The 26,388-nt window shown below is 40.2% G+C and overlaps 1 protein-coding gene across 15 annotated transcripts in view; it reads left to right on the forward strand.

The window, feature by feature from the left end:
* Positions 1-2,618: 2,618 nt before the first annotated feature.
* PHF21A (PHD finger protein 21A) overlaps positions 2,619-26,388 on the forward strand; it is a 198,098-nt gene continuing 174,328 nt past the window's right edge. For 5 of the 15 annotated variants that reach the window (XM_058424465.1, XM_032166149.2, XM_058424466.1 and 2 more), the window contains exons 1-3: positions 5,792-6,126; positions 7,057-7,115; positions 7,742-7,934. The gene's annotated coding sequence lies outside the window, so the exon portion shown is untranslated. Of the gene's footprint in view, positions 2,636-4,925; positions 4,959-5,788; positions 6,127-7,056; positions 7,116-7,741; positions 7,935-8,665; positions 8,729-26,388 lie in introns of those variants that run through there. The other 10 variants (XM_032166151.2, XM_032166155.2, XM_058424457.1 and 7 more) reach the window with 9 other exon arrangements.

Consider the following 26,388-nt stretch of genomic DNA (forward strand, 5'->3'; position numbering starts at 1 on the left):
GAAAAAATAGAAACCATAAAAATACAAGAAGAAAATTGTAAGTAGTTTTCTAATCTTGGAGTTTGGATAACTTCTTGAAGCATAGAACAGGAGGCAGGAATATGTAAGAAAATACAGATTTGAGTACTTTTACAAAAATTTAAAACTGCACATTTGATATTTAATAACATTCAAGATTTGAGTTTTAACCTTTGTTCAACAGTTTTTGTTTTTTGCTTTTTCGTTTTGAGACAGGGTCTTGTTCTGTTGTCCAGGCTGGAGCGCAGTGGTCCAATTGTGGCTCACTGCAGTAGCCTTTAGCACTTTGGTTCAAGTGATCCTCCCACCTCAGCTCCCCACTAGTAGCTTGGATGGGGTCTTGCTATGTTGCCCAGACTGGTCTTGAATTCCTGACCTCAGGTGATCTTCCTGCCTCTGTCTCCCAAAGTACTAGGATTATAGGTCTGAGCCACTGTGCCTGGACTGCTCAACAGGGTTTTGATGGCAATTAAATGGTTTGGAAGGGTAATTAGGTGGCAGAAGAGCAAATTTTAAGTTATTGTGCACCTGCTATGATTATGTCATTCATGTCTAAAAGTTGAATGATTTACCTCAAAGCAGCTTTTGATAGTAAATTTTCAATTTGTGGCTTATTTCTGGAATTTCCGCTAACATACTAATTGTTATCTTTTTTTCCTTTAACACTTACGCCATTTAGCCCTTACAACAATCTCACAAGGTATTATCTTTATGTTTAAGAAACACCAGGGTTCAGAAAGCCTAGGTATTTTGTCTAAGGCCACAGAGCTAGTGTGTGCCCACAGAGTGCCTGTGTCAAGCACACAGAGATGCTGAGAGCTTGAGAAAGACCCACCAAAGCTTATAATGCCAACCTCACAATCTTCAATCAACATGAGAGTCCCTGAATCCCACATGCACATCTGCACCATCAAAATACTGGAATGCCACCTGTTCACCTTCTTGAGTTATGTTAACTAAGAAAATGAATTTAAGGGCACAGTGAAAATGCATTATACAGTTCTATGTGCCAGGACTGTGCTAAGCACGTTACATGAATTATTTTATTCAGTCTTCTTGAGAGCCCTACTTAGTAGGGTTTTTGTTGTTGTTTTTGAGACAGGGTCCCACTCTGTCACCCAGGCTGGAGTGCAGTGGAGCAATCTCAGCTTACTGCAGCCTCAACCCCTTGGGCTCAAGTGATCCTCCCACATCAGTCTCCAGAGTAGCAGGGGCTACAGGCGCGTGGCACCATGCCCGGCTAATTTTTGCACATTTTGTAGAGATAGGGTTTCACCACGTTGACCACGCTGGTCTTGAACACCTGAGCTCAAGGGATCCGCCAGCCTCGGTCTCCCAAAGTGCTGGGATTACAGGCACGCAACACCTTGCCCGGGGCCGGAAGTAGGTATTCTAAGCTGCAATTTACAAGACAGGAAAACTGAGGCTGTTAACGGAGATTAAGTAACCTGCCCCAAAGTGCCTTAGTTGAAGGAGCAATACTTCCAGAATATTTTTTTTCCATTAAGTTTGGTAGTTACAGGAGTGTTAGACACTCCTATATTCAGCTAAAAATATTTTAATTAAATATCTAGACAGCGACTTTGCATAACATTGATTTTTGGTTGCTACCACACATCTTAATAACCAAGCACCCTTTGGTACAAGTTCAGTGGCTAGTCCACCTTAAGTCTTTTTTTATAGCAGGGATTGGCAAATGACAGCCCGTGGGCCCCATCCAGGTCACTGCCTGGTTTTGTGAAGTCCCCAAACTGGGAATGTGGTGGTTTTTTTTAAGTTTTTTTAAATGACTGAAAAAAATCAAAAGAATATTTCAAGACATGTGAAAAGTACATTAAATCCAAATGTCAAGGCCTATAAATACGAATTTTATTAGAACACAGCCAGACTCATTCATTTACATGTTGTCGTATAGGCTTTTGGGTTATAACAGCAGAGTGGAGAAGTTGTGACAGGGACTGTATGGGGTGCAAAATCTACGATATTTACTATCTGGGCTTTTACAGAAAAAGTTTGCTAACCCCAGTTCTATAGCATGATACAATTTGAGGTTCTGGATTTTTTTTCTATGTAATTCCAAAAAAATTTTTACCTTCTTTTTCCAGAAAGAACACCAAAGCAGTCTTCCTATGAAAAAATGTTGATAGCCTGGGATGATTTGAAATCACACCATTAGGTTATAGTTCCAGTGACTGGCTAGTGGGTCCAGCTTGAAAGACCCCCTCCCTCATTTTAAATACATTACAGTTAGCTCTAGATGGTAAAGCTGGGTCTTACTACCCAACCTGTCCTCCCGTTATTCATCTTGACTGCGTTATGGGTTTAGTTTCACAACATTATGAGTTCATCCAGGCTTCTTGAATCATTTATAGGAATTTTCATTTTCACTCTCAAACTCTTATACTTTCTCTGCTGTGATTTTTTTTAACATAAAGCTCAGACTACTAAATGGCCTACACATGTACCATAAAGTCCATATTTTATTTTTTAAGAAATCAGAATTTAAAAAAATTTCTTTTTCTTGAGAAACTAAACTTAATTTTGCAGGTCACGAAAGTAAAAAAATACCTTCATATCCAATGATCTCAAAGCACTTCTTGTGAAAATACATAACAAGGTAAAGAACGTCTATTTTTAAATACTATTTCTTGGAGGAAATATTATTTAATGGAAAAGATGTGACTAGTAAAGTCCAAGGCTATTTCTGGTTCTGCGAATGACTCACTTTGACTTTGGGCAAATCATCTCACCACTGTTGCTCTTTATCTGCAAAAACTGGACTTCATGCCTATGGGAGTTGCATGGCTAATCAATGCCTGGAAAATGCGTAGTGGCAGATGCTACAAAAGTGCTGAGCCTTAAAAACAAAACCACCCCCACCCCCCCATTTGTATTCAGTTGAGGTTGGGGTTTATTGTTATTTAACATTCGAAGGCCAACACTATGTTAAGTCCAGAGTGCTGCACAGAACAGATAATATCACTGTCCAGTAGGGATTTTTTTTTAATCTAGGATTTTTTACTTTTAAAAAATTTATTGTGGTTGGGGGTTTAGAATCCGGTAATACATCCATACAAAAACGTTAAGCTTCAAGTTGAAAACTATCGATTCGAAAATCTAAATAAACCCCCTCCAAAAAAAAAAAAAAAAAAAAAAAAGGCCCCCCCCCCCCCCCCCAAGAAATCTCTCAAAACAAGAATTCTTCTGATGTTTTTCTCCTCCCTGCAGTTCTCCATGTTACAGTCCTTGGAGGTAGAATAGGCATAAAATACTTTCACTAATAAAATATGACAAACCGCCGGATTATACGTGGCCGATTCCCAGTGATTGCCCTGCTACACAAAGCAGAAAAGTAAATGCCATCATCCCCCTTAGAACAAAAGAACTTAGGAATAAAAAACATGGAGAGGGGGGAGAAAGCAGCAATAAATAAAGGTGAGCGAAGGCCCCCGTCCCCCGCCCCTCCCGGGAGCGAGTGCTGGACTAAGTACTGCTAATAAAGTGGTTCAAGGGTAGTTATTTGGAAAGGGGGCGGGGTGGCGAGGGGAGGGAGCGGGCGAGCGGCGGCCGGGGATTGCATGTTGCATTCGACTTGAGGTTGCATCTTTCTCCTGTTGCCTGGACCACGCTCCCCCATTGCAGTGCTTCCCCATCACTTCTCCTCGCTCCTGCCCCTCACGGCTTTCCCCCCCGCCCCTTCAAACTGCTGTTGCACTGGAGGGAGTTGGGGCCGCTCTGGAGCCCCTTTGCAGCTCCCGCCGGCGGGTGGGGGGAGTTGGGCTCGGGCCGCGGAGTTGGGGGGGCCGCCGCGGGCTCCGGCCTCGCCTCGGCTGCGGCTGCACGGGAGCCGAGCTGCGGCGCTGCACGGACCCGGGATTGCGGCGGCCCCGGAGTTTGGCCGCCTTCGCCGCCGCTCGGTGCTCGGCCCCATCACCACCGCCGCCGCCGCCGCTGCACTGGAGTTTGGCTGCCGCTGCCCTACTTCACTCTAGTTTAGTTTCACTCACTTTACATCCGGGTTTTTTCCCTAGGCAATGGGCGCCGCAGCACACCCCGTTCCTTAGGCAAAGTGAAATAAATTCGCCGCACCGACACGTCAAGTAGTCCGCCCGCCCGAGCGCCGCCGCGGGCCCCCATCGCCCCCCCCGCCGCCGCCCCACCGCCGCCGGTGGGGGGACCCGAGCGTCCCGGGAGCCGCGGGCCGAGGCGCGGGGGCCCGGGCCGGCCGCCGTACCACTCCGCCCGGCGGCCCCCTCCCTCCCCGCCGCGGCCCGCTCTCCCCCGGCGCCTCCTCTCCCCTCGCCCTCGTCCCCGCTTTCCCAGCCCCAGTCCCTCTCGCCCGGCTCTCGGGAGCGGCGGGGGCGCGCACGGCGGCGGCGGCGGCGGGCCGGCGGGGCCGCGCGGCGGGCTCCCGCGCGGGCGAGTGTGTCTGGGCCTGGGCGGAGGGATCCCCGGGCTGAGGCGGCGGAGGTGCTGCGGCCCGGGGCCGGGTGGTGAATGGGCTGGTGGTGCTCGCTGCTGCTGCTGAGAGGAGGAGGAGGAGGATGAAGAGTTGGGCTTGTTTGTCTCCCACAGTTTCTCTCCTGCTGCTCTGATTCCCCCCTCCCGATTCCGGCCCGGGGCCTGTGTGTGTCCCTCCTGGAGGAGGAGGAGGATCCAGTTCCTCCCCCCACCCCCTCCTCCCCACCCCCCCTTGCCTGGGGAAGAGGAGGAAAGAAACAGCCCAGAGAGAGAGAGAGAGAGAGTGAGTGAGAGAGGAGAGGAGAGGAGGAGGAGGAGGAGGGAGAAGGGAATAATATCTAAAAGTGGAGAGGCCAAGAGCAGCAGAGAACAGCAGCAGTAGTTTTTCCTCCTCCCCCCATGAAGAAATTCCTCTCCTCTCCTCCTCCCTGTCTGCCTTCCTCCAGTGCCAGGGGGGACAGCCAGCCAGCAGCAGGAGGGTGCAGTATCCAGTTTTCCTTCTCTTTCTCCTCATCTCCTTCTTTTTTCTGAGTAGTCTTTTCCCTCCTCCCTTCCCCCCTCTGCCTGTCTCCTCTTCCTTGTTTGTCGTGGTTTTGTCTCTGGAGGATCAGGGGTGCCTGTTGATTTTTGTGGGTAGGGAGGTGAGAGGGTGTGTGGAGGAGAAACCCCTCAGTCAACTTGAGATTTGAGCAATAACTTCCCCTTCGGGGCGCCCCCCTGCGTGCCCTTCCCATACCTCCCCCCCCCCCGAAAAAAAAGACAATGGGAAAACCTTGGCTCCCCCCCTCCTCCCCTCTGCCCTCCACCCCTCCCCAGGATAAATTGGAAGTAAGTTTATGAGCAGCCTCGGGAGCCTGGGCGCAGAGTGCAGGGCCGGAGCGGGTGACAGAGGCGGCGTGCCGGGGGCGGCGGGGAGGGGGCGTCACATTGTCCCGGCGGGGGGCCGGCCGGGGGCTGCGGGCGGGGGCGGGGGGCACGGAGCCTCGCCCGCCCCCCTCGGCTGTCCCTAGGCCCGGGGAGGGTAGCTGGGGCTCCTCCATCCCACCACCCCACCCCGGGATGCTGTCGGGGGGAAGTTTTTATTATGATTATTTATTTAATTAAAAAAAAATTTTTTTTGGAAAACCATCTTATTTGGTGACTGAGGGATCTGGTTAAAAAAAAAAAAAAAAAAAAGCTGCGGCTGCTGACGCTGCCGGGCGCGAGTGTGTGTGTTTGTGTATGTGTGTGTGTGAGTGTGAGTGTGTTGGTGCATTTGTCTTGGGTGGCCGGAGCAGCGTTGGGGAAATTCCGCTTATTCTTCTTCTTCTGCAACTTGTTATTCCGAAGAGTCTGCCTGCACCCCTCACCCCGGGGCCGGCCCTCCCGCATTCGCCCCCGCGGCCGCCGGCCGCGGGGCGCCCCCGGGACCCCGAGCGGGCCGGGGCGGACAGGCCGCTCCGAGAGGGGCCGCGGCCGCCCCTCCCCCGCCCGCGCCCCCGCCGGGGGGAGGGGCGCGCGGAGTGGGACTCTTTCCGTTTGGTCCAGCCCCGTCGTGCACGCAGTTCCCAACACTTCTCGTCATCCTCTCTTTGGTCTCTTTATTCTGCTGAGCGGTGCTGTTAGGATTTCTTTTTTTTTTTTTTTCCCCTGACCACGTTCGCGATGGTGGGTAGCAGCAAGGTGGCCCTTGTAGGGGAGGGGTTGGTATCGAGATTGGGCACCGGGAGAGAACGCCTTCTTTCAACTTTGTCTGTGGCTTGCACCCCCGGAGAAGGCCACAGGCCGGTTGTGGGGTGCAGATGTGCCGAGAGTGATTTCTAAGTAGTTGAGTTGTTGTGATGAGGGTACGACTGCTAATGGTCGGCAGGTTTTGTTTTCATTGGTGAATCTGGTGTCATCATATTCCGGTCATATGTTGAAATATTCTTTGTTTAGGTCTGGAAGTAGAGGATCTCACTCTGCACGTCCACATTGTGTTGTTTTTAAAATGATGTCTCTGGGAGTATGGATTTCTAGAATTTCAAATCTGAGTGAAGGTCCGGGCGTGTGTGGGCCTCATCGCCTGGCCTTGACAGTGAACTTTGTGGCTGTGTTTCGGATTTCAAAGATTTGCCCCATAGCTGGGGAAGGAGTTGTGCATTTTTGCTGATAGTCGGTGTCAGGAATGTAGATGCTGGAGCTGGGGAAGTTAGAGAGGGAAGAACATTTATATATAAATAATGGATAGTTGAATATTAGAATTAGATTAATTTGGGCTGATGAAAGTTTTTTTTTTTTTTTTTTTTTAAGCAGTTGTGCACTCTGGGAAGGAAGTCTTTTCACAGGTTCACTTGATAGGGATTCTTTAAGGCGAGGGGTTGGAATTATCTCCTTTTTGGTGAGTTCTTACCAACATCTGTAGCTTTATTGAGGGCCTGGTAAGGATACTGAAATTGAGGCTAAACCATGTAAGCATACTTTTCAGTGTTTATGGTATTTGTTTACATCTGGTGTTCACTCTAAGCAATAGAAATAAATAGGTCAGCTTTGCTTTTGGTCTTTGAAGACTGGCCCCCTCCTTCCTTTTTTAAGTTTCACAATTTATTTGGTTTACAGCATTGTTGGAAACTGTTACTACATTTTTACTGGAAATACTATTATTCATTTTAATTTTGGTAAGTTCTCTTCTTATTCTCTTCTTCTGTCTTCACTTGTTTATGGAATCGGTGTTGTGGGCTTAAAACTAGTTTATTTTAGGGGGTCATTAAAAATGTCTGAAAAATACATTTTCAAATCCCAGGACCTATCTTTTCATGGCAAAAAGGAAATTTTGTGTGCAGTTATGCTAATGTTTATAAAAAATTTCTGTACTTAAAACGTTTGTAGATGTACAACTATCCTTAAGTGAAGAGCATAGTAATAGTGCACAAAGTTCTCAAAACACAAACATCTGGCTAACATGTTACGAATATTCCAGGGGCTTTTTTTTTTTTTTTTTTACATCAGACTTTTGCTTTTGGTAACATAATAGTATTTGCAGTTTGACTGACATTGCTTGGCTGCCCATAATAAAGTTTTTTGCTTGGGTGCTATTGAAGGCTTTTTAACTTAGTTTTTAGACAATTTTGCAGGCTTTATTTAAGCATGTTGTATTTTGGACTGAGGCAAGTCTTTGTGGAACTGGAGTAGTAATAGATGAAAAAGACACCTACCTGGGCTAAATTGTATTTTTAGAAGGTGTAAGTGATGGATGGGGCCTATTTCTTTTAGCTTTGAAGGGTCCATCCTTTTTCCTATTCAGTTGTCTGGAAGGAGCTGCCTCTGAAATACTTTTCTTCTGCTTACATGAAGATCTCTAAATGCTATCCAGCAGGAGGTGCTACAGCCAGAAAAAGGAAATTTTTGAATTTTGAGGGTCTTGCTACTTATTACAGCTCTACTTAGCTTCAGCTAAGCAACAGGATTAACACCTTAAAGTTCCAGAAAGATTTTGAGTAAGTCCATTTAAAAATTCCATTCATAAATTTTGTTTGCTACTTGAAACTGAAGTCTTTGACTATACAAAGTAGATGTGTGATTGCGGATAGCCTAAGGATTCTGGGCCTTGGTACAGAGCACTGTTTAGAATTATTTTATTTGGAAGGGGAATTAGTCTTGTGTTGATGAGTGGGGTGTTGAGCACGTATTTTAAAAAATTATTTGTAATTGTTATAAACAAAAGTAGTTGGTATGATTTAGGGCTTTAAGCCTTGTTATCATCCCTATAATATTAATACAAATAGGATATAGAGTAGTTGAGATTTTGGAAAGGGGGATAGTGTGTGGAAAAAATTTTAGACTTCTTGTAGTTTTTTCCCCTCAGATTTACAGACTATGATTCTAATATAGATAAATTTTTAGGCACTCAGCTTTATAAATACATATGGTTGATGTACTTAAGTTAGCCTGCAAAGACTGAGATTCTTGAACTGTAAGTCAGGTTCTATCAGTGGTAGGTCATTGCTGATATAATAGTAACTGCATAAAGATGAATATAGCTACTTTAACAGTTTCATAGCATTTACAGCACGTGGTCCTTTGAAACTCTGTTAGTGTTAGGTGAATTGATTATCACTGGAAATATCATGCCACTGTGGTTGCTTGTAAAGTTTTGTGTCAAAGTTTTAAACATTTGGGGATGCTAGAAAGTTTGATAAATCTGCTTTGAATTTTGTCTATTTTGTAGGCAAAATACTGCTTTCTCAGTAAGACCAAATGAGATAATACATATAAAAGTTCTTCATAAATGGTAAGAAAGCATGCAGATATTAAGTTGTTGAGATAGGTAACTGATTAATACATGGACAGAAGCTTCTGTCTTAAAATGCTAACTTTTTCCATATCAATTGAGAAAGTAATACATTTAAAGTGCACCCTGGACACTATAGTTTTTTTATTTTTTTATTTTTTGAGACGGAGTCTCGCTCTGTTGCCCAGGCTGGAGTGCAATGGCATGATCTTGGCTCACTGCACCTCTGCCTCCCAGGTGCAAGCGATTCTCCTGCCTCTCAGCCTCCTGAGTAGCTGTGATTACAGGTGTCCGCCACTACGCCCGGCTAAGTTTTGTATTTTAAGTAGAGACGGGGTATCACCATGTTGGTCAGGCTGGTCTTGAACTCCTGACCTCAGGTGATCCACCTGCCTCGGCCTCCCAGAGTGCTGGGATTAGAGGCGTGAGCCACCGCGCCCAGCCTAAATTTTTGTTTTTTAAATACTGCTTGGTTACCAAAAATGTCTTTGTTATAGTTTTGAAGCTGTTTTTGAAAAAATGCTGCCTAGTCAGTTTCTCATAATTTAAAAAAAAAAGGTCATTTTCCCTTTTGAAGATCCTGTGAATTGTATGTCCCCTATTACAGTTTTTCTTCATTTCTCCATTGCTTTGATGTGATAGTAGTTGATTTTAGTGAGTATGTGAGTTCCCTGATTCTTCTATAGACTCTTATTAACACAGAGTAACAGATGTCATGGTTAAAGTTTTGAATGTTTTGACTGACTCTGCTAACTTTCTGAAACATTCTTACTGCCTAAAGCTTTCAAGCTTGTTTCACAGTGAAAAAGATGTATATCTGTATCTGTTAGTATTAGGTATATGTGGATATATCATTTTTGTTTTTCTATTTTAGAAGGATGCACAAGGAAATGACTACTCAAATCTAGAGGAGTGCACTGAAATATTTTTGTGTAAAAATAACCCAAAAGTTTAAAGCCTTGAGTTTCAGCTTTCTTATAAACTCTGCTCACAAATTTGGAATAGGAACATTTTAAAGTAAAATATAGATAATTAGGAACCCTGTGTTTATGAGCCTATCAAAAGGTATAAGATCTTAAATTTTAGAAGTGACTGTTCTTTTGAAATTGCCCCCTTTGGAAAGTAAATATAGAAACTTGCTTCTATGAAGGGTGAGAAAAACACTTAACTGTTTAGATAAAAATGAAACCTCTCAGGGTGTTATTAACTTTTTCATCCTACAGACAGTGAACAGTAAAGCTTTCTGTGAAGACATACTGAAGTTAAGCTTATATTAATGTGCTTTTAAATTTTGTATCCTTAGTATTTTATTGCTGAAGGCTTTTGTATTTAATTACTATTCAAAGAGAGAAGGGAAGGAATTAAAGTTTTAGGTCTCTGACCTTTGATGCAATTCTTTTATATCTGTATCTAGAACTGATTTCTTGAAACATGTTTGAATTTTCATATTATTTTGTGCTGGGAAACGTTAATGATTTATGTTGACTTCTTAGGAGCTTTTGTACATGGGCTTTTTTTTGTAGGCCTAAGAATTCTTTAACGTTTTGATCACATTAATTTTCTCAGGTGTATATTTTTGCTGCTTTGCGATTTTTAAAAAAAAAGAGATAATATGTTAACATTGCATTGAATTTATTGTAGATAATTATTTCTTACAGCATATGTTTTCTACTTCGTGTATTTGTGTGCATATGTGGCCATACTATTTTGTAGGCTTTCGTATAATTCTTATATGTGTGTTAAATTTTTTGAATAGTTATCTTTTGTGAAAATGTTGAAGTAGACTTTTATGAATAACTTTTCTATTACTTGTCCCTCAATTCAGTCTTAAAATTATGGTGAACTCTTCCCTTTTAGAAATTATATGTGAGGTTCAGCCATCCTTTGGACTCTTCTAAAGCAACTTTGTTACACTAGACTTGTGTGGCAATTTGAATACTCCTCCACTTCTCCCTTTTAGTACCCTGCAAGTCTCTCCCCTCTCCCTGCCTTAAAAATAAATGAATAAAAAAGACTTTGGTGAAAATATCTCAGTTGAAGGCAACTATTCTTTTCTATACTTTGGAATCAGTTACAGAAATGTTTTCTGCTTTTCTAAGTAGTCAAGAAAGTGAACCAGTATGGAGGGGATAGGAAGGGGATGAGGCCTAACAGGTTGATGATCTAGGCTTTATTTTGACTCTGTTTGTGGGCCTAGGGGAAAAAATAACTTAAACACAGAAGCCAAAAAGATGGGTTTTGTTTTATTGTTTTGGCTGCATTGAGAATACAAACTGTCAGTACTTGAGGAGAAGGAGCAGCAGAAAGGAATTGATTTTTTTTCTGCTGCAGATCCAAGTATTGTTAACCATGTGCATCTCCAAAGCGACATACTTACAAATCAAACAGTAGTTGATTTCTTTCACTCAGTTAACAGTCAGAACCCTAAATTGTGTGTGTGTTTTTTTTAAATTTTAAATAAGTACCCAAAACTTTGGGGTAATGACAATAATTTCCTGATAAAAGTGGGTGATAGTAACCATGGCAACTGCTATCTCTGGCCTTATGGACAGTATGTTGTATTGATGAAGCTTCAAATCCTTTATAGTAGCCCGTCACTTTTATGGTGAAATGTAGTAGCATGTGTTGCAGATGATTTTTAGCTGGATTGCGTTAAATTTGTGTGCCAGCTTATCTTTCCTTGTTAGGAATTTCTTGGACTATATTCCAAAACATGTTTGTGAAGGTGCTGTTGCCTGAAAATAACCCACCACCTGTGTTAGGCCTCCTGATGCAGATTGCACTTAGTTCTTTCCCAGCCTCCTTCCAACAGACTTGCAGAAAACAGGAGGGTGTGTAGCAACTGTATATATATAAATTCTAGCTCAAACTTATCAGCTTGTGTTTGGACATGTTACTGATAGCTTAAAAAATCTTTTGTGTTTTCAGAAGAGGTCAGTGGATGGGAGAAGTGGGCCTGTAGTTGGAATACTATTTTTCTAAGTGTTCTTTCTAGAAGCGTGTGTGTGTGTGTGTGTGTAGGGAATTAGAGGTGAGGAATGGAGGGCATAAATACTGAGTAAGGACTTGACAAAAGCAGAACTTCAGTATTTTTTGTTTGTTTTTGTGATGGGGGTTTTGAGAGCGAATCTCTCACTGTCACCAGGCTGGAGTGCAGTGGTGCGATCTTAGCTCACTGCAACCTCCACCTCCCAGGTTCAAGCAATTCTCCTGTCTCAGCCTCCCGAGTAGCTGGGACTACAGGCGCGTGCCACCACGCCCAGCTAATTTTTGTATTTTTAGTAGAGACAGTTTCACCATGTTGGCCAGGATGGTCTCGGCCCCTTTATCTTGTAATCCACCCGCCTCAGCCTCCTAAAGTGTTGGGATTACAGGCGTGAGCCACCGCGCCTGGCCAAAACAATTAAACTTTTTTGTGGGGGAGGATTAGAGAATGTTGAAATGGATCCATTCAAACTTTAAAAAACTATTTCAAAAATTATATTTTTTATTACATCAAGTCTTTTTGCTTTTTAAGCATTTTTTTCTGTGCTTCTCCTATGTAAGATTTTTCTAATGTGAAAATGTTGATCTAAATATTGATACTTTTTCCTGTATGTACTAGAGAAACTATGTGCCACAGCAGAGAACATACAAATTTGATCTAAATTTGATTAGACTCTGATAATAAGATATAGTCAAATTGTGCTAGATATTTCAGACTTTCTTGAAACTTGCTGTGATAACGTGGTTTACTTACTACAAGTCCCAGTATGCATTGCAGTTTTTGCTTAACTTCAGATTAGAGCACTGCATGCTGGGACCTGTAGTTGATTTAAATAGTACGGAAAACCCTTCCCTCTTGTCTACTCCATTTTATACACAGCTTCCCAGGCCTCTAAGAACTTTCTGCTAAGTAGTTTGATTACTAATATTATGATTATTATACTGCTCAAATTCTAAAGTGAGTCTTCAGAAACAACCTAGTGTTTTAGTTTACCTTAGATTAATTTATTGTATTTTTTATCAACTACTATAAGGTTTACACACAAAATAATATATTGAAAACTTGACTTAGCAGATGTAAATTATTTTTATGCATGTGGTGATACAGGTCTCTTTATAATTATGGCATCATTGATTGCTAGTGTGGGCATGAGAAGCCTCTTATTATCAAGCCTGACATATATGCTGTTCCTTTTTTTTTTTTAAATGGGGATAGTTATTCTGTAAGGTTGGATGGAAGGTTTTCTGTGCCAATATTTAATTTCAGAGTTCTGTGATTCTTCTGTAATAATTGTCAACATCTTGCATATCAGTACGCTTTAACTGGAATTCCTGAAAATAAATGTGGTTTTAGTGTAAATTTAATACTTGAAAATGTAGTCTGAGGCAGAGAGAGAGGTGAGACGTCTTTAATAATTTATTTATATTTTTATTTGGAAAGTTTAAATTTTTTCGTGAGGATTCTACTTTAATTTTATTAACTAATATCAGAGGGTTGTTGCAGGGATTGTTAAAATCTATGACAGTGCCTAGCACAGTGCTTGGCACATAATAAGGGCTCAGTAAACGTTTGGAATTAGCAGCAGCAGTAGTAGTAGTTACTGTTATTTTAAAAAATAGCACGCTTCACATTTTTTCCCTCTCTTTTTACAATATAATTTGATCAGAAGCTCAGGCTGTTCTAAGACCTTGAGATTTTTGGCTTATGGTAATGATGTGACAAATTCCTGAGAATGTTTTTGCTGTGCGTGAAATGTCCTTGCACCTCAGTTTCTCCCTAAGTGATACATGCCCCCAAAAGGACTATCACAGCAGTAGCTGAATATTTTGACTAGTATTCAGCTCTGCCTGTCTAGTACTCATTGCATCTATATCAAAAGCCTTTGGTTGACTTCAGAAAGTTCAAAAGATAATGAAAATTTATTGTTTACAATGTTTGCACTGGTAGAATATCCAAACTAGTTGATTAAGGAAAATAAGATGCTGCAAAATGCCCATTTTGTTACAGTGTATGTAACCTTGGAAAAATTCTGTTGTATTTAGAAGCATGTACCAATCTATCACTGTAGTTCACAGTGTTACAGGATTGATGTATTGGAGGCCAGTAAGCAGCCCCAGAAAGAAAGTGTAGTTTCAAAAACTCTTCAGTCTTTGCATTAATTTTCTCTTTTAGGACACTGACTCCTTTTAGGTTCTTGAACTTGTATTTTTATTTGCATGGCTGGTCCCTTTTGGCTGTTTGAGAAGGGAAAGGGATGCCTGGGGATATTGGAAAATGTAAGCGTAAGCTGCAATGTGTATGTCTTAGTTTGAATGTATGCAGAAGCAGGGCAGTGACTTTCTTACTTGCTTAGCCAGTATCTTATTCCAGCTTTTTCTCTTGTGAGGAGTTCTTACAGTATTGTTGCTGAGGGCTACCATGTTTATTTAAGAAAACTCTGCCTTTAGTTTTATTTATTTATTTATTTATTTATTTGAGACGGAGTCTTGCTCTGTTGCCCAGGCTGGATATGGAGTGCAGTGGCGCGATATCGGCTCACTGCAACCTCCGCCTCCCAGGATCTAGCAGTTCTCATGCTTCAGCCTCTCGAGCAGCTGGAATTACAGGCATGCACCTCCATGCCAGGCTAATTGTTGTATTTTTAGTAGAGATGGGATTTCACCATGTTGGCCAGGCTGGTCTCTAACTCTTGGCCTCAAGTGATCTGCCTTCCTCGGCCTCCCAAAGTGCTGGGATTACCGGCGTGAGCCACCACGCCCAGCCCAAGGAATATTTTTTAAAGTACTTGTTTATATAGCAAACCAATCTGCTGTAATAATACTAGCCTCCCCCCCTACATCGTTGTGATTTAAAATTTGTTAATATGGCCAGGCGCAGTGGCTCACGCCTGTAATCCCAGCTGTTTGGTAGGCTGAGGTGGGTGGATTACCTGAGGTCAAGAGTTCGAGACCAGACTGGCCAACATGGCAAAACCTCATCTCTACTAAAAACAGAAAATTAGGTGGGCGTGGTAGCAGGTGCCTGTAATCCCAGCTACTCGGGAGGCTGAGGCAGGAGAATCGCTTGAACCTGGAAGGTGGAGGTTGCAGTGAGCTGAGGTTGTGCCATTGCACTCCAGCCTGGGACACAGAGCAAGACTCTGTCTCAAAAAAAAAAAAAATTGTTAATATGTAGATTAGACATTAAATAGATTCCTTAGATGTGTCCAAAATGTATGGAATCTGGTCTGATATGCTTCTACTTTATAAGCTGTTTTATTTATATCAATTTGTCTTTTCAAGACCTAATATTAAAATGAAATAAATTCAGCAGTTACAAAGGAGTTAATACAAAGGGCTAAATATAAGGAGAAAAATAGTCCCTGGTGTTAATGGGCCAATATAGAAAATACCAGGTTTGGAGGAATTCTCATTCCATGTTTTTATCATTATATGTACCCATGTGATTACTGAAATACTAAAGTTGGAAATCAGGAGAGGAAATAAGGAGAGTAAAACTGGGCAGCCATGTAGATTCAGTGTAGAGACCTTTGACACACCTAAATTATTGAACACAATTTTCTTTTTTAATGAAATGTCCCAGGCCAGTATAAAGGAAACAGTTGTGATGATGTCAGAAGACTTGGTCTTAAGTGTACTCCTGTCATGTAGCTGTACACTCTTGGGAAGGTCGTCCTTGCTGGGCTGTAGTTTACCCAGTGGTAAAATGGGGATAACAATAAGGGCCTGCTTCACTATGATATTAAAAGGATTAGATAGCCGGGCGCGGTGGCTCACGCCTGTAATCCCAGCTCTTTGGGAGGCCGAGGCGGGCGGATCACGAGGTCAGGAGATCGAGACCATCCTGGCTAACACGCTGAAACCCCGTCTCTACTAAAAATACAAAAAAATTAGCCGGGCGTGGTGGCGGACGCCTGTAGTCTCAGCTACTCAGGAGGCTGAGGCAGGAGAATGGCGTGAACCCGGGAGGCGGAGCTTGCAGTGAGCCGAGATTGCGCCGCCGCACTCCAGCCTGGGCGACAGAGCGAAAATAAGAATGTAATATCTTAATGTATTTATTTATAAATTAAATCAGCAATAAGGGGCTGGGTTTTAAGATACTTGTCTGTATCATGTTAATAATATTAATATTATACAATTTTAAATAATGAGTTAGAACCAAAAAATTAGTGATCCACCCTGCTCCCAATACACCAGTACTTTTTTTTTTTTTTTTGACACGGAGTCTTGCCCTGTTGCCCAGGCTGGAGTGCAGGGGGGCCATCTCGGCTCACTGCAACCATTGCCTCCTAGGTTCAAGTGATTCTCCTTCCTCAGCCTTCCCAAGTAGTTGGGACTACAGGCGTGTGCCACCACACCCGGCTAATTTTTGTATTTTCAGTAGAGACAAGGTTTCACCATGTTGGCTAGACTGGTCTCTAACTCCTGATCTCAAGTGATCCACCTGCTTCAGCTTCCCAAAGTGCTGGGATTACAGGCCTAAACCACCACGCCTGGCCCAATAGACAAATTCTTGACATGTGTTTACATGTGTGTTTATGGTGTAGTTCTTAACAATATACACATTGATACATTTGTGTGTATATTATAAATATAAATGTACTGGTGTATTGTCATGGGAATGAAAAATTTTAATTATGAGCTTTTATGTTTTAAAAATTTTATTAACTATACAAATTTTATTTTTATGTGTTAATATACAAACTTACATAAATATATATATTTGGAGAGGTGACATACACACATTTTGGAGAAATTACATAGATTTTAAATGTTTGACAAGTTGTGAACGGTTTTTGTACCTTAGGTTTATCTGTTGTCATTAATACTAAGGAGTGTTTGTTATGTATAGTGCTGAGCCGTTTTACACATAGGATCTCATTTAGTTTTAATCCTCACAGCAATATTCTGAGGATTTACTATTATTATCCTACCTCCATTTTACAAATGAGGAAGTAGAGGTTTCCCTCGGATCACATAGGTAACAAATGATACAACCTGGATTCAAGCCCAGGTTTGATTCCTGAGCCCTTGCTCTTAAATGTCCAAAATGCTATACTAAACTATGTAATTCCCATAGAAACCTAGAAATGAATTACTAAAGAAGTTTTCAATTTACTGAAATGGCCACAGCTACAATGTATCATTTTGAGGCTCTTTCATGTTGATTTTGGTTTGGTTAGGTTGAATAGTTTGAAAATAGTAAACATTGGAATGGGATGGAAATGAAGACATTTGGGACAGTGCCTGCTTTGTTTATCCTTGTATATCCATTGCCAAGCATAGTGCATAGCATGGGGTGGGGTCTAATAGCTATTTCTTAAAGTTTGGAAGTTGGGCACTTTATGAAGCACAGTGTAAGTTAGTTTAATACATTTTTTTAGTAGGTGCAAATGGTTTACATTCACTATTTCAGTCAGTCCTTATATAACTATCAACGTTTTAGAGTTTTAGATAAGTGTCCTTTCAAGAAATATTACAAAAGCTGTGCATCTAAGTTAGAAAGTCATTCTAGCGATATAGATATGTATAAAGTAGAAAATTAGTCATTCCGTTCCCATCCTACTTTTAAACTTTTCCTGTGCATTTACATATGTATTTTACACACACACACACACACACACACACACACACACACACACATTTTTAAAGAAGTTTAATTATACCATAGTACTCTCAAAGTTTACTTTTTTCCAGGTGACTATTTAAAAAACTTGTTTATTTTTGAAAATAGGGCTCATGTGGGAAGTGGGAGTAAGGTTGGAGGAGGAGAGGCGGGTAAGATTTATACATTAAGATTCCAAACCTAATGCCCTAGATTGATTGTACCTCATGCTTTAGGAAATGGTCATTGTTATTTTTAAAACTTAAAAAAAACAATTTAAAATGACAACATTGTTTTCTGTCCTATATAAGTGATTTAGGAGGCATCATTTCTGAATTAAATGATTCTAGTTTATTCTGGTAGCTACTTATAAAGAGAGCAATTGTGTTTTCAGATAACATTTTAAAAAACTGGTGCTCTCTCTTCTTGATTGTTAGGACACATTTATTTCACATTTACAAAGTAAAGTAGGCAAGAATTGGGGCAAACCTGTAAAAAATAAAAAATAAAAAAAGTAAAGTAGGATTTTAAAACCAAGATAATACATGTAGTATTTTAATTAATAGAAACTCAAACTAGTACTGCGTAATCAGCATAAAGATAGCCTGCATAGGAATTAGTCCTGGTCTTCACAACTTCATATGAGTAGTGTGGGCTGACCTTATCCCCGTCACCTATCCCTACTCAGCCACTACCAAATGCTATGCTGATAACTCAGTATTTTTTAACGCAGTTAAAAAAAAAAAAGTAAGTTATTTGAGTGCTGTTCATTTTTTCTGGCATTATATTTAGAAAGACATGCTAAAGGCCTTATAATCTACATTAAATAGAACTCTTTTGATTCCAGCTTTGAGAGTTTTAACTTGTTGCTAAGATTATTAGTCATAATTCACCTTTGTAATTTTTAAATTAAAAAATTTCATTACACAGGTAATAAAAAGTTTTCATTATAGAAGTTTTTAAAAAAGCCTTTCTAATCCTAGAATACACTCCTTGCATCTAAGGTGCTTTATGCTTCTTTAGATCCACGAAGTGCTGAAGCCTTGCCTTAAAATGCTAAGGATCGGACCTGGTAGAATGTAGCAGTTTATTTAAACTATAGAGTAGTCAACGTTTTTTACAAGCCAAGTTTAGTTTTTCTCATTGGTAGCATTCATAAATGTGCTTTTCCTTTTCAGTGGCTCAGACCATGTCCTACAGGGTATTTTATTCTTGTTCATTCTAGTCTAATAGTGTACAGAGGGCTCAATTAGTGTTATGGATGGTGAAATTGAGAGACAAGAATTTGACTAAGTTAGTGGTAGAGCCTAGTTTTCCTTTTTTATTCTGGACTCAGTCATCTTGACCAGTACTCTCTACACTTTTAAAAATTATGGTTACCAGTTAAATGTATGATAGTCTAAACTAGTGTTTTATGCATGTTATCAAACGTATAGGAAAGTTGAAATTTTTAAAAGGATGAGATTTTAAAATACAAGTTGTAATAATTTCTTCCCAGTGGCTCCCTTCCTCAGGGTACCCACACCCACTTGGAGACGAGTGCTCAAGATAGGCCATTCTTCCTGCAGAAGAGGCAGCCGTGGGGACAGCTGGAGGACAGTTGGTAAAAGGTGTGGGACTTTTAAGTTGGAGTGATCTTTTGCAGCTTTTTAATTTTAAAGAAACAGCCTTTCTTTCTGTGAAAGGCTGAAAGATGGAAAGTAGAGGCCTGGAGAGAGGTGAGCTTTAAAAGACAGAAATATAAACCTTATTTGTTTTCCTCAGAGTTGACCAAAAGGGAAAGGGCTGCCTGCCCTGATAGCTTCTACTCCCATTGAGATGGCAGTGCCTTTTTCTGTTGTTAGGCAGTTTATAGAACGCAGGATAGCTTGGTAAGCGTCTTCTCTGTGCCTGATGTGACGTAACATTGTGGAGTATGCAGCATGCATGTTAAGTACAAGTGGTTGTATTTGGCTTGTTGCTGCAGCATTTTTGAAGATGTCTTAAAAAGCAATTATCGGTGGATGTAGTTGGATATGTGCAAATTATTGAAATCATCATATCTTGAAGACCAAACTTTGTAACTTGAATTATTCTATTTAGTATTTGTTTACTTCCCCCAACCCCCAACACCTCAGAGCAGAATTCTTTTTCTGAAAGGAACAGATGCCGTTAACTTATCAGGACTTGATACTAAAAAGCCTACAAAAATCTTTGTGCTGTTTATTTTCTTTATTTAATCTATATGCAAAACATATTGTAATTATTGCTGTTAGAGAGTTTTAAGCTGATGGTTCCCCCCCACCCTTCTGTGCTCAGGGGAGATAGATTAGGAATGCCAAACTGACAACTTGGTATAAAGAAATAATGACCATTGAAATAAAACAGGAGTTCAAATAAAAAGCAAATCAGATACAAATGTAGAATGAAAATATCTTTTAGTAAAATGTTAGCATGCTGTACTTGGAACAGATGCCACATTAATTCAAAAGAGAGCCCAGAAAATGTGGCAACTTTACGATGTCAATGGAGGGAGCTGCGATAGTTCCTGTTTTCATTGTGTCAGGTTCTCAGTACCTTTAGGTCCAGTCCTGTTCCTTATATTTATTTTCTGTATATTACATGTTAACATACAAATATTAAATCCGTGCCTAATGCTTTTTCATTTGTGTAATTAAATACATTGTCATGCTATTAGATGTTAGTATAAAAAGCCCAATAACTTATACTGCAACAGTCATGTTTTTTGTTTTAAATACACCTATCAAGATATTCAGAATCTGAAGCAAAAATTCTCTGCATCCTTCAAGGCCCATTTATGATAAGAAGGTAGTCTAAGAATTGAGTCTTTCAAAGAGGCCTAGTGCTTTTTAAATGTAAAATTTGGACAAGTTACAAAATTATGAGAATTTTGCTTTTTTCTCATTTAAATTTGTAGTTATCATTGGACATTTGTTATGATTTTTAAGTAGCTTAGACTCATTCATTCCTTTTGTGTTTTTTTCATGGTGTTTGGGAAGAAGAAGGGGTGATGGAAGGGTACTGTACACACTGGGATATTTTCAGAGTGACATTCATTTTATAGAAGATTGCACAGGGACGTCTCTGAATTGCCCATTTCTTGCAGTTCCTGGTTAGTGTGGGTCTGAGTGTGGAGAAAGGTGGGCTGGGGGCTCTTAACCAGATTTACAGTGTGCTACTTCCTGAGTCGTGCAATGATCTAATCATCAGGGGCATATCCTGTGTGCCTGTAAAGACGTCTGGTGCACATGCTTGGAAAGCACTACTAGTTTTCTCTCAGTGAAGCTTACAATTTAGTAATTTGGTAAAAAAGTTAAAAGTTTTGTTTTCATGTAATTCGAGTGAAGGGGAGTTTATAGCTCTGTGTAGAACACAGAGGTTAAGAATGTTGGTACAGGAGCCACTTTGCATGGGCCCAAATCCTAGCTTTGCCATGTATTAGCTCTGACTGTGGCCAAATGACTTCCTGCTCTGCCTCTGCCTCAGTTTCTTTACCTGTAAAATTTGAATAAAATGAAGTGGTTATGAGGAATAAGTGAGTTAATGTATAAACTAGTAGAAGTGCCTGACACATAGTAAGTACTAAATCAATGGTACTTAAGCTTAGTTTTCTGCTCCTTTCTTCTCAAGGATTGAGACAAGTATTAGGATAAGAGCCTGAGCTTTGGCGTCTGACTCCAGTATTTGAATCTCAGTATAACCACTTAAAGTTTGATATGTGACCTTGGACTAATTATTTAAGCTCACTCCAATACAGATATATCACATACATGCTGCATACCACTGTGCTGGTCACTGGGACTTCTGTTTCTTCATCTGTGATACAGAGATGGTAATACCAGCCTCCTAGGGTTCATGTGACAATAAAATGAGGAAATCTTGAGACACTCAATCGTGATAGCTGCTCTTATCATTATTATTGTTATTATTACAGTCCCACTAAAAGTTTATGGGAAAAGAGTAAATATGGAACAATTTAGCTGGAGAGGTTTTTCCTCCCTTGACATGCATGGTGAGAAAGAGTATAGATGATAAAAGTGTTATCTAATGAGTTCTTATTTGTGAATACCTCTGGGAAAAATAGAAAATACACGAGAATATGTCAGTTTTAACAGAGCCTGCTAAATATTTTAGGGGATTTAATGTTTATTAAAACCCATAGTGATATAAGCTTTTCTTTTTTTTTCTCAACCGCTGGTGAGACCAGCACCAAGATACTGATGCAGTTTATAGTAGGTCTCTTAGAGTCAAGTCAGTAGTAGACTAGGCATTATAACTCTCAAGTCTTAAATACTCATCAGCTGGTCAGTCCATTGGGTCTGACACATTGGGTGTATTTAACCCTTGAGAACTCATGCTTGGGTGTAACAACTAATGGAAACAATTGGAGAACCCCAGAGATATAAAAGTGGCATACAAATGCTTTCTAATAATGATGGGCACAGTTTATTTGCTTTCTGATTTTGGGCATTTTGCCTTTTGTGAAATTTCCTCTCATTTGGTGCCTGATGTTTTCTTATGGTAATTGTTATTTTCTTTCTATATTTAATTGTCATAAGCTACCTATATTGAGCCTAGAAACTGAGCCTGAGAACAAGTTGATTATGAGAAAAGGTACAATGATCTCCTCAGATTTGAGGGGTTTTGGGGTAAATAATTGAGTTAATACATCCATTAGAATGTATGTATGTATCTGTCTTACGTATCTCTCTATCTTATAAGTGAAACCAGTAAATGAGGTAAGGGGAAAGGTCATTAAGTGTAAAATATAATTAACTTTGTTCATTCACTACTGATCAGGATCTGAACGTTTTTGGTCTTTTATCCTTGATATGTTTTTTTCTGTGATTCAACAAATGTATTTGTAATAGCTTACCAAAACATTCTGAATATGGTACATGTTACCCTTAGCAAGAATTTAAGTTAAAGTAGCATAATGGCTCCTATTAACTTTTTGTTCTCACTAACTCAGCTGTACCATTTGATGAAGGTCTAGTAGGTGAATAGGTGTATTTACTATAGGTAAATTGGTGTATATTTTATTTTGTCTCTGTTCCTAAAACATTGTATCTGGTTTCTGAGGAGAAATTCCAATGAGTTTTTTAAAAAATAAAGTGTTGTACTTTGGCTCGACAAATACTTTTAAAACTAAGCAATTTTATGGTGGGTTGTATAGTTATCTTTCAATTAAATAATTGTAATCTTACTTTGCAATAGAGTGACCAGTAAGTAAAGCATTATACTTTTAAAATTAGCATAGCAAATGTATCGTGTTAAGTTTTCTTTAGCTCTTTGCAGAATCTGTAAAAGTTGTTTCAGTTGGTTGAATGGAATTGTGGAAAGTTTAGAAGTATATTTCGTTTTGATAAATATGTGTTAGAGATTCTACAAGCATTTGGGGGTTGAGTTAAAGAATTATACAATTTTGAAAATCAGTTTGTCCCTGCTTAATTTGTAAAAAGTGGTGCTGTATGTGACGGGGGTGCAGTCCCATTTCAGCTCTGCAGGACCCTGTCAGCCGGTGGTGCTCCTGTGTAGAGATGCCGCCGGTGATTGCCCAGACTCCCTCTGTTGCTTTTCCTCTCCTGCGTCTCTGCTTCCTCTCTCGATGGTCTCTTTCCGTCGTCCCCTGCCTGTTGTTCATCCTTCCCTTCAAGCCACCACTGTTTTATTTCTATTTCTCTTAAAAACAAAACATCGTTGTAATTATTAGTTTTTAAATGGGGATACTGAGCTATTATCAAAACCTTAAGCTTTAACAGTTTGTGGGGATACCCCCTACTTTGGGCCCTCAGCTGGAATTTGGAGAATAGATAGCTTAAAATCACTTGCACAGTAACTGAATATTTGTAAAATGCTTTATATTTGGACTAAGGGAGAGAATAGAAAAATACCTTTTTACCTCAGAAATTGCTGTATTTTCTGGTTGGGGGTGAGATAGAGGCAAAGTTGAGGTAGAGGCAGGCATGTTACTTAACTAAAATAAGCATTATTTTATTAGATTGCTCTCTAGTCTCATGGACCTAATTGGAGAATTAAAAAATGGAAATTTTGGGGTTGTGAATTGCTAAAATATTTTGATTTATTAATTGAGAAGACTAGGCTTTCTTTCCTTGATTTGTAAATACAGAATACGACTGATGCCTTATTATATATTGATCTTTTACATGTCATTGGTTGATAGTTGCAAAGTAGCAGACCCTTTCCTTTTTAGATTTCTCCTAGTGGTTTTAAATTGTTAACGTAATTGTTTGGCAGGAAAAATAAAACTTGGAAATTAATTACGGTTACATGTTGAGTTAATGTCTGTGCTGGATTTAAAATCAGTAGCTTCTGGTCGGGTGTAGTGGCTCATGCCTGTAATCCCAGCACTTTCGGAGGCTGAGGCTGGTCTATCACTTGAGCTCAGGAGTTTGAGACCAGCACAGGGATGGGCGTGGTGGCTCGCGCCTGTAATCCCAGCACTTTGGGAGGCCGAGGCGGTGGATCACAACAAGGTCAGGAGTTTGAGACCATCCTGGCCAACATGATGAAACCCTGTCTCTACTAAAAATACAAAAATTAGCTGGGCGTGGTGGCACATGCCTGTAATCCTAGCTACTCAGGAGGCTGACTGAGGCAGGAGAATCGCTTGAACACAGCAGTCAGAGGTTGTAGTGAGCCGAGATCGCGCCACTGCTTCCAGCCTGGCGACAGAGCGAGACTCCGTATTTAAAAAAAAAAAAAAAAAAAAAAAAGAGAGAGAGACCAGCACAGGCAACATGATGAAACCGTATCTCTACAAAAAATACAAAAATTAGCCGAGTGTTGTGGCATGTGCCTGTGGTCCCAGCTATTAGGGAGGCTGAGCTGGGTGGATTGATTGAGCCTGATAGGTCGAGGCTGCGAGGCTGTGATTGTGCCATGCCACTGCACTCCAGCCTGGGCAACAGAGCGAGACACTGTCTCAATCAGTCAATCAGTTCAGTAGCTTCTAAGATCTATACCAGGCATTTCATCTATTATTTAATTATACATAGAGAAAAACATTTGAGACAAGAGCCTTTATAGGATTTTAAATAACTTCTTATTATGGAAATTTAAAAACATTTATAAAAACAGAGTGAATAATATAACCCCACGTACCTATTCCCTAACTAACAATTACCAGCATTTTGCCAATCTTTATAGTGTGTAAAACATAACAGTAAAGTAACTTTGTGTTTTCAAAACATGCACTACAGTTAGATACATTGGTATACTCAAAGGAAAAATGTGTATGAGAATGTTCTTTTCATACATTGTTAGTTTAATACTGGTAATCCCTTTTAGGATAATATTTTCATTTGTCTTTTAACTTACTGAAGATGTGTGAGCCACCACTAACTTGATGAAGAACCATGCCTGCTGGAAAGATTTTAGCTTTTCTGACTCCTTCTGCTTTTAGAAGTTCTGAGATTATTAGTTTTGAGCTTGTGTTCTTAGGAGTTGCATTTTCTTTTATGTACACTTTCCTATCTGTGGCGGTTCTATGGACCACCATTTCTTCGCATAAGCAGGACAATATATAAGTCAGCTTAAAGTTGCAGGTCACAAGTCTTGTTCCACACTTCCTTCTTGTGCATATTCTATTTCTATTTAACCCGAATGTATGTATTGGTTAAGGAATGCTTGTTTCACTTATAAAATGGTTTGTTGAGGAGGGACTTTTGACTACCTGCTATCTTTAGACGTGGTAACAGTGGTTAGACGCTTGTTGCGTGCTCCCTTGTTTGCTCTTCTTTGCACTGTAAGTTGTACATATGCCTGCAGTTGTGGGGCATGTTCATTAGGAGTCACTACAAGGTAATGGTAGCCTTATTTCTGAATTTATTTGGTTGCATTAGTTTAAATTAGACCCATAGGTGTAATTATTCCACCCCAATGCATGGGGAGGCGTAGTCAGTGGAAGTTGTGCATCTAAACCCCTGTGCATTGACAATGTGTCTTTCCTGTTACGATGTTATTTGGCATCTATCATTTAGTGCAAGGAGTGTACTTATTTAACAGGACCTTTAATAAGTTCCTTCTACACCAAAGATATATTTTTAAAAATTATACTTAAGAAGACTTTGTAGTATTCCCCAGAAGAGTTCATCTATAGCAGCAAAACCTTTCTAAAATAAAACTTATTCTTTTAACCGGTATTCATTTAAGTGGGTTTCTCTCTACTTGGTTTCCATGGAAATAGCGAATAGCTAACGTTATTTATAAGGTGGAAGTAAAATAGGGTGCCTAATGGGACCCCATGCTGCTCTGATGAAGAGACTTAGGAAAAAAATCTATGCTCATGGGATTTTTTTTTTTTTTTAACAAGGTTAATGGAAGCCCTGATTTCAGTCTTCTGTAACAGAACATATTTTTGGTCTTAAAGGCTAGCATTAATATCAAGCAAACAACTTCTTTTTGAGGTCTGTATTGCTTTCACTTTCAAGTTTTAGGACTACTTACTTATCAGCGTGATTGAGGCATGTTTCAGACTCCTGTTTCTTTGTGGTTTTTGTTTCAAAAGTTAAAATTCCCAGTGTTTTGTAGCTGTTTCCGCTTCTCATTGACATTTCAAAGTACTGATAAAAAGATAAATGTTCATTAAGGATAGCAGTGGTGAGAAAGGATCAATATGTTGGACTATGAAGATTTTTTAAAAAATGTAAATTGTATGGAACCATTTTTAGTTTTTAGGCCTAAAGTCAGGGTTCTTTTTTATTTGTGTTGTGGAGCTAAACCCGTATAGTCAGAGAGAAGAGATTCTAATTTTCTTTCAGGCTGGAAACAGGGAAAATCTTCATTTCTCTTTCCTTTTTAAAAAATGGATTGTTGCCAAAACCTTTTAACTGAAATAAATGTTAATTCTTTTAGTGCTTGAAATGTGGATTTGGAATAAACCTTGGCTTTTTTCTCACTTCTTCGGTAAGGCCTACTCTGAGTTTTCTAGGCCTGCAGCAAAGCCTTGCATTTTTTTTAAAGCCCCTTCAAGTGAAAGAGTATCATTCCCTTTGTGTGTGTGTTTGTGTTTAGGGTGTGTGCGTGTGTGTGTGTGTGTGTGCGCGTG

This window comes from Hylobates moloch, unplaced genomic scaffold (assembly GCF_009828535.3).
Source record: "Hylobates moloch isolate HMO894 unplaced genomic scaffold, HMol_V3 SCAFFOLD_11, whole genome shotgun sequence".
NCBI lineage: Eukaryota > Metazoa > Chordata > Mammalia > Primates > Hylobatidae > Hylobates > Hylobates moloch.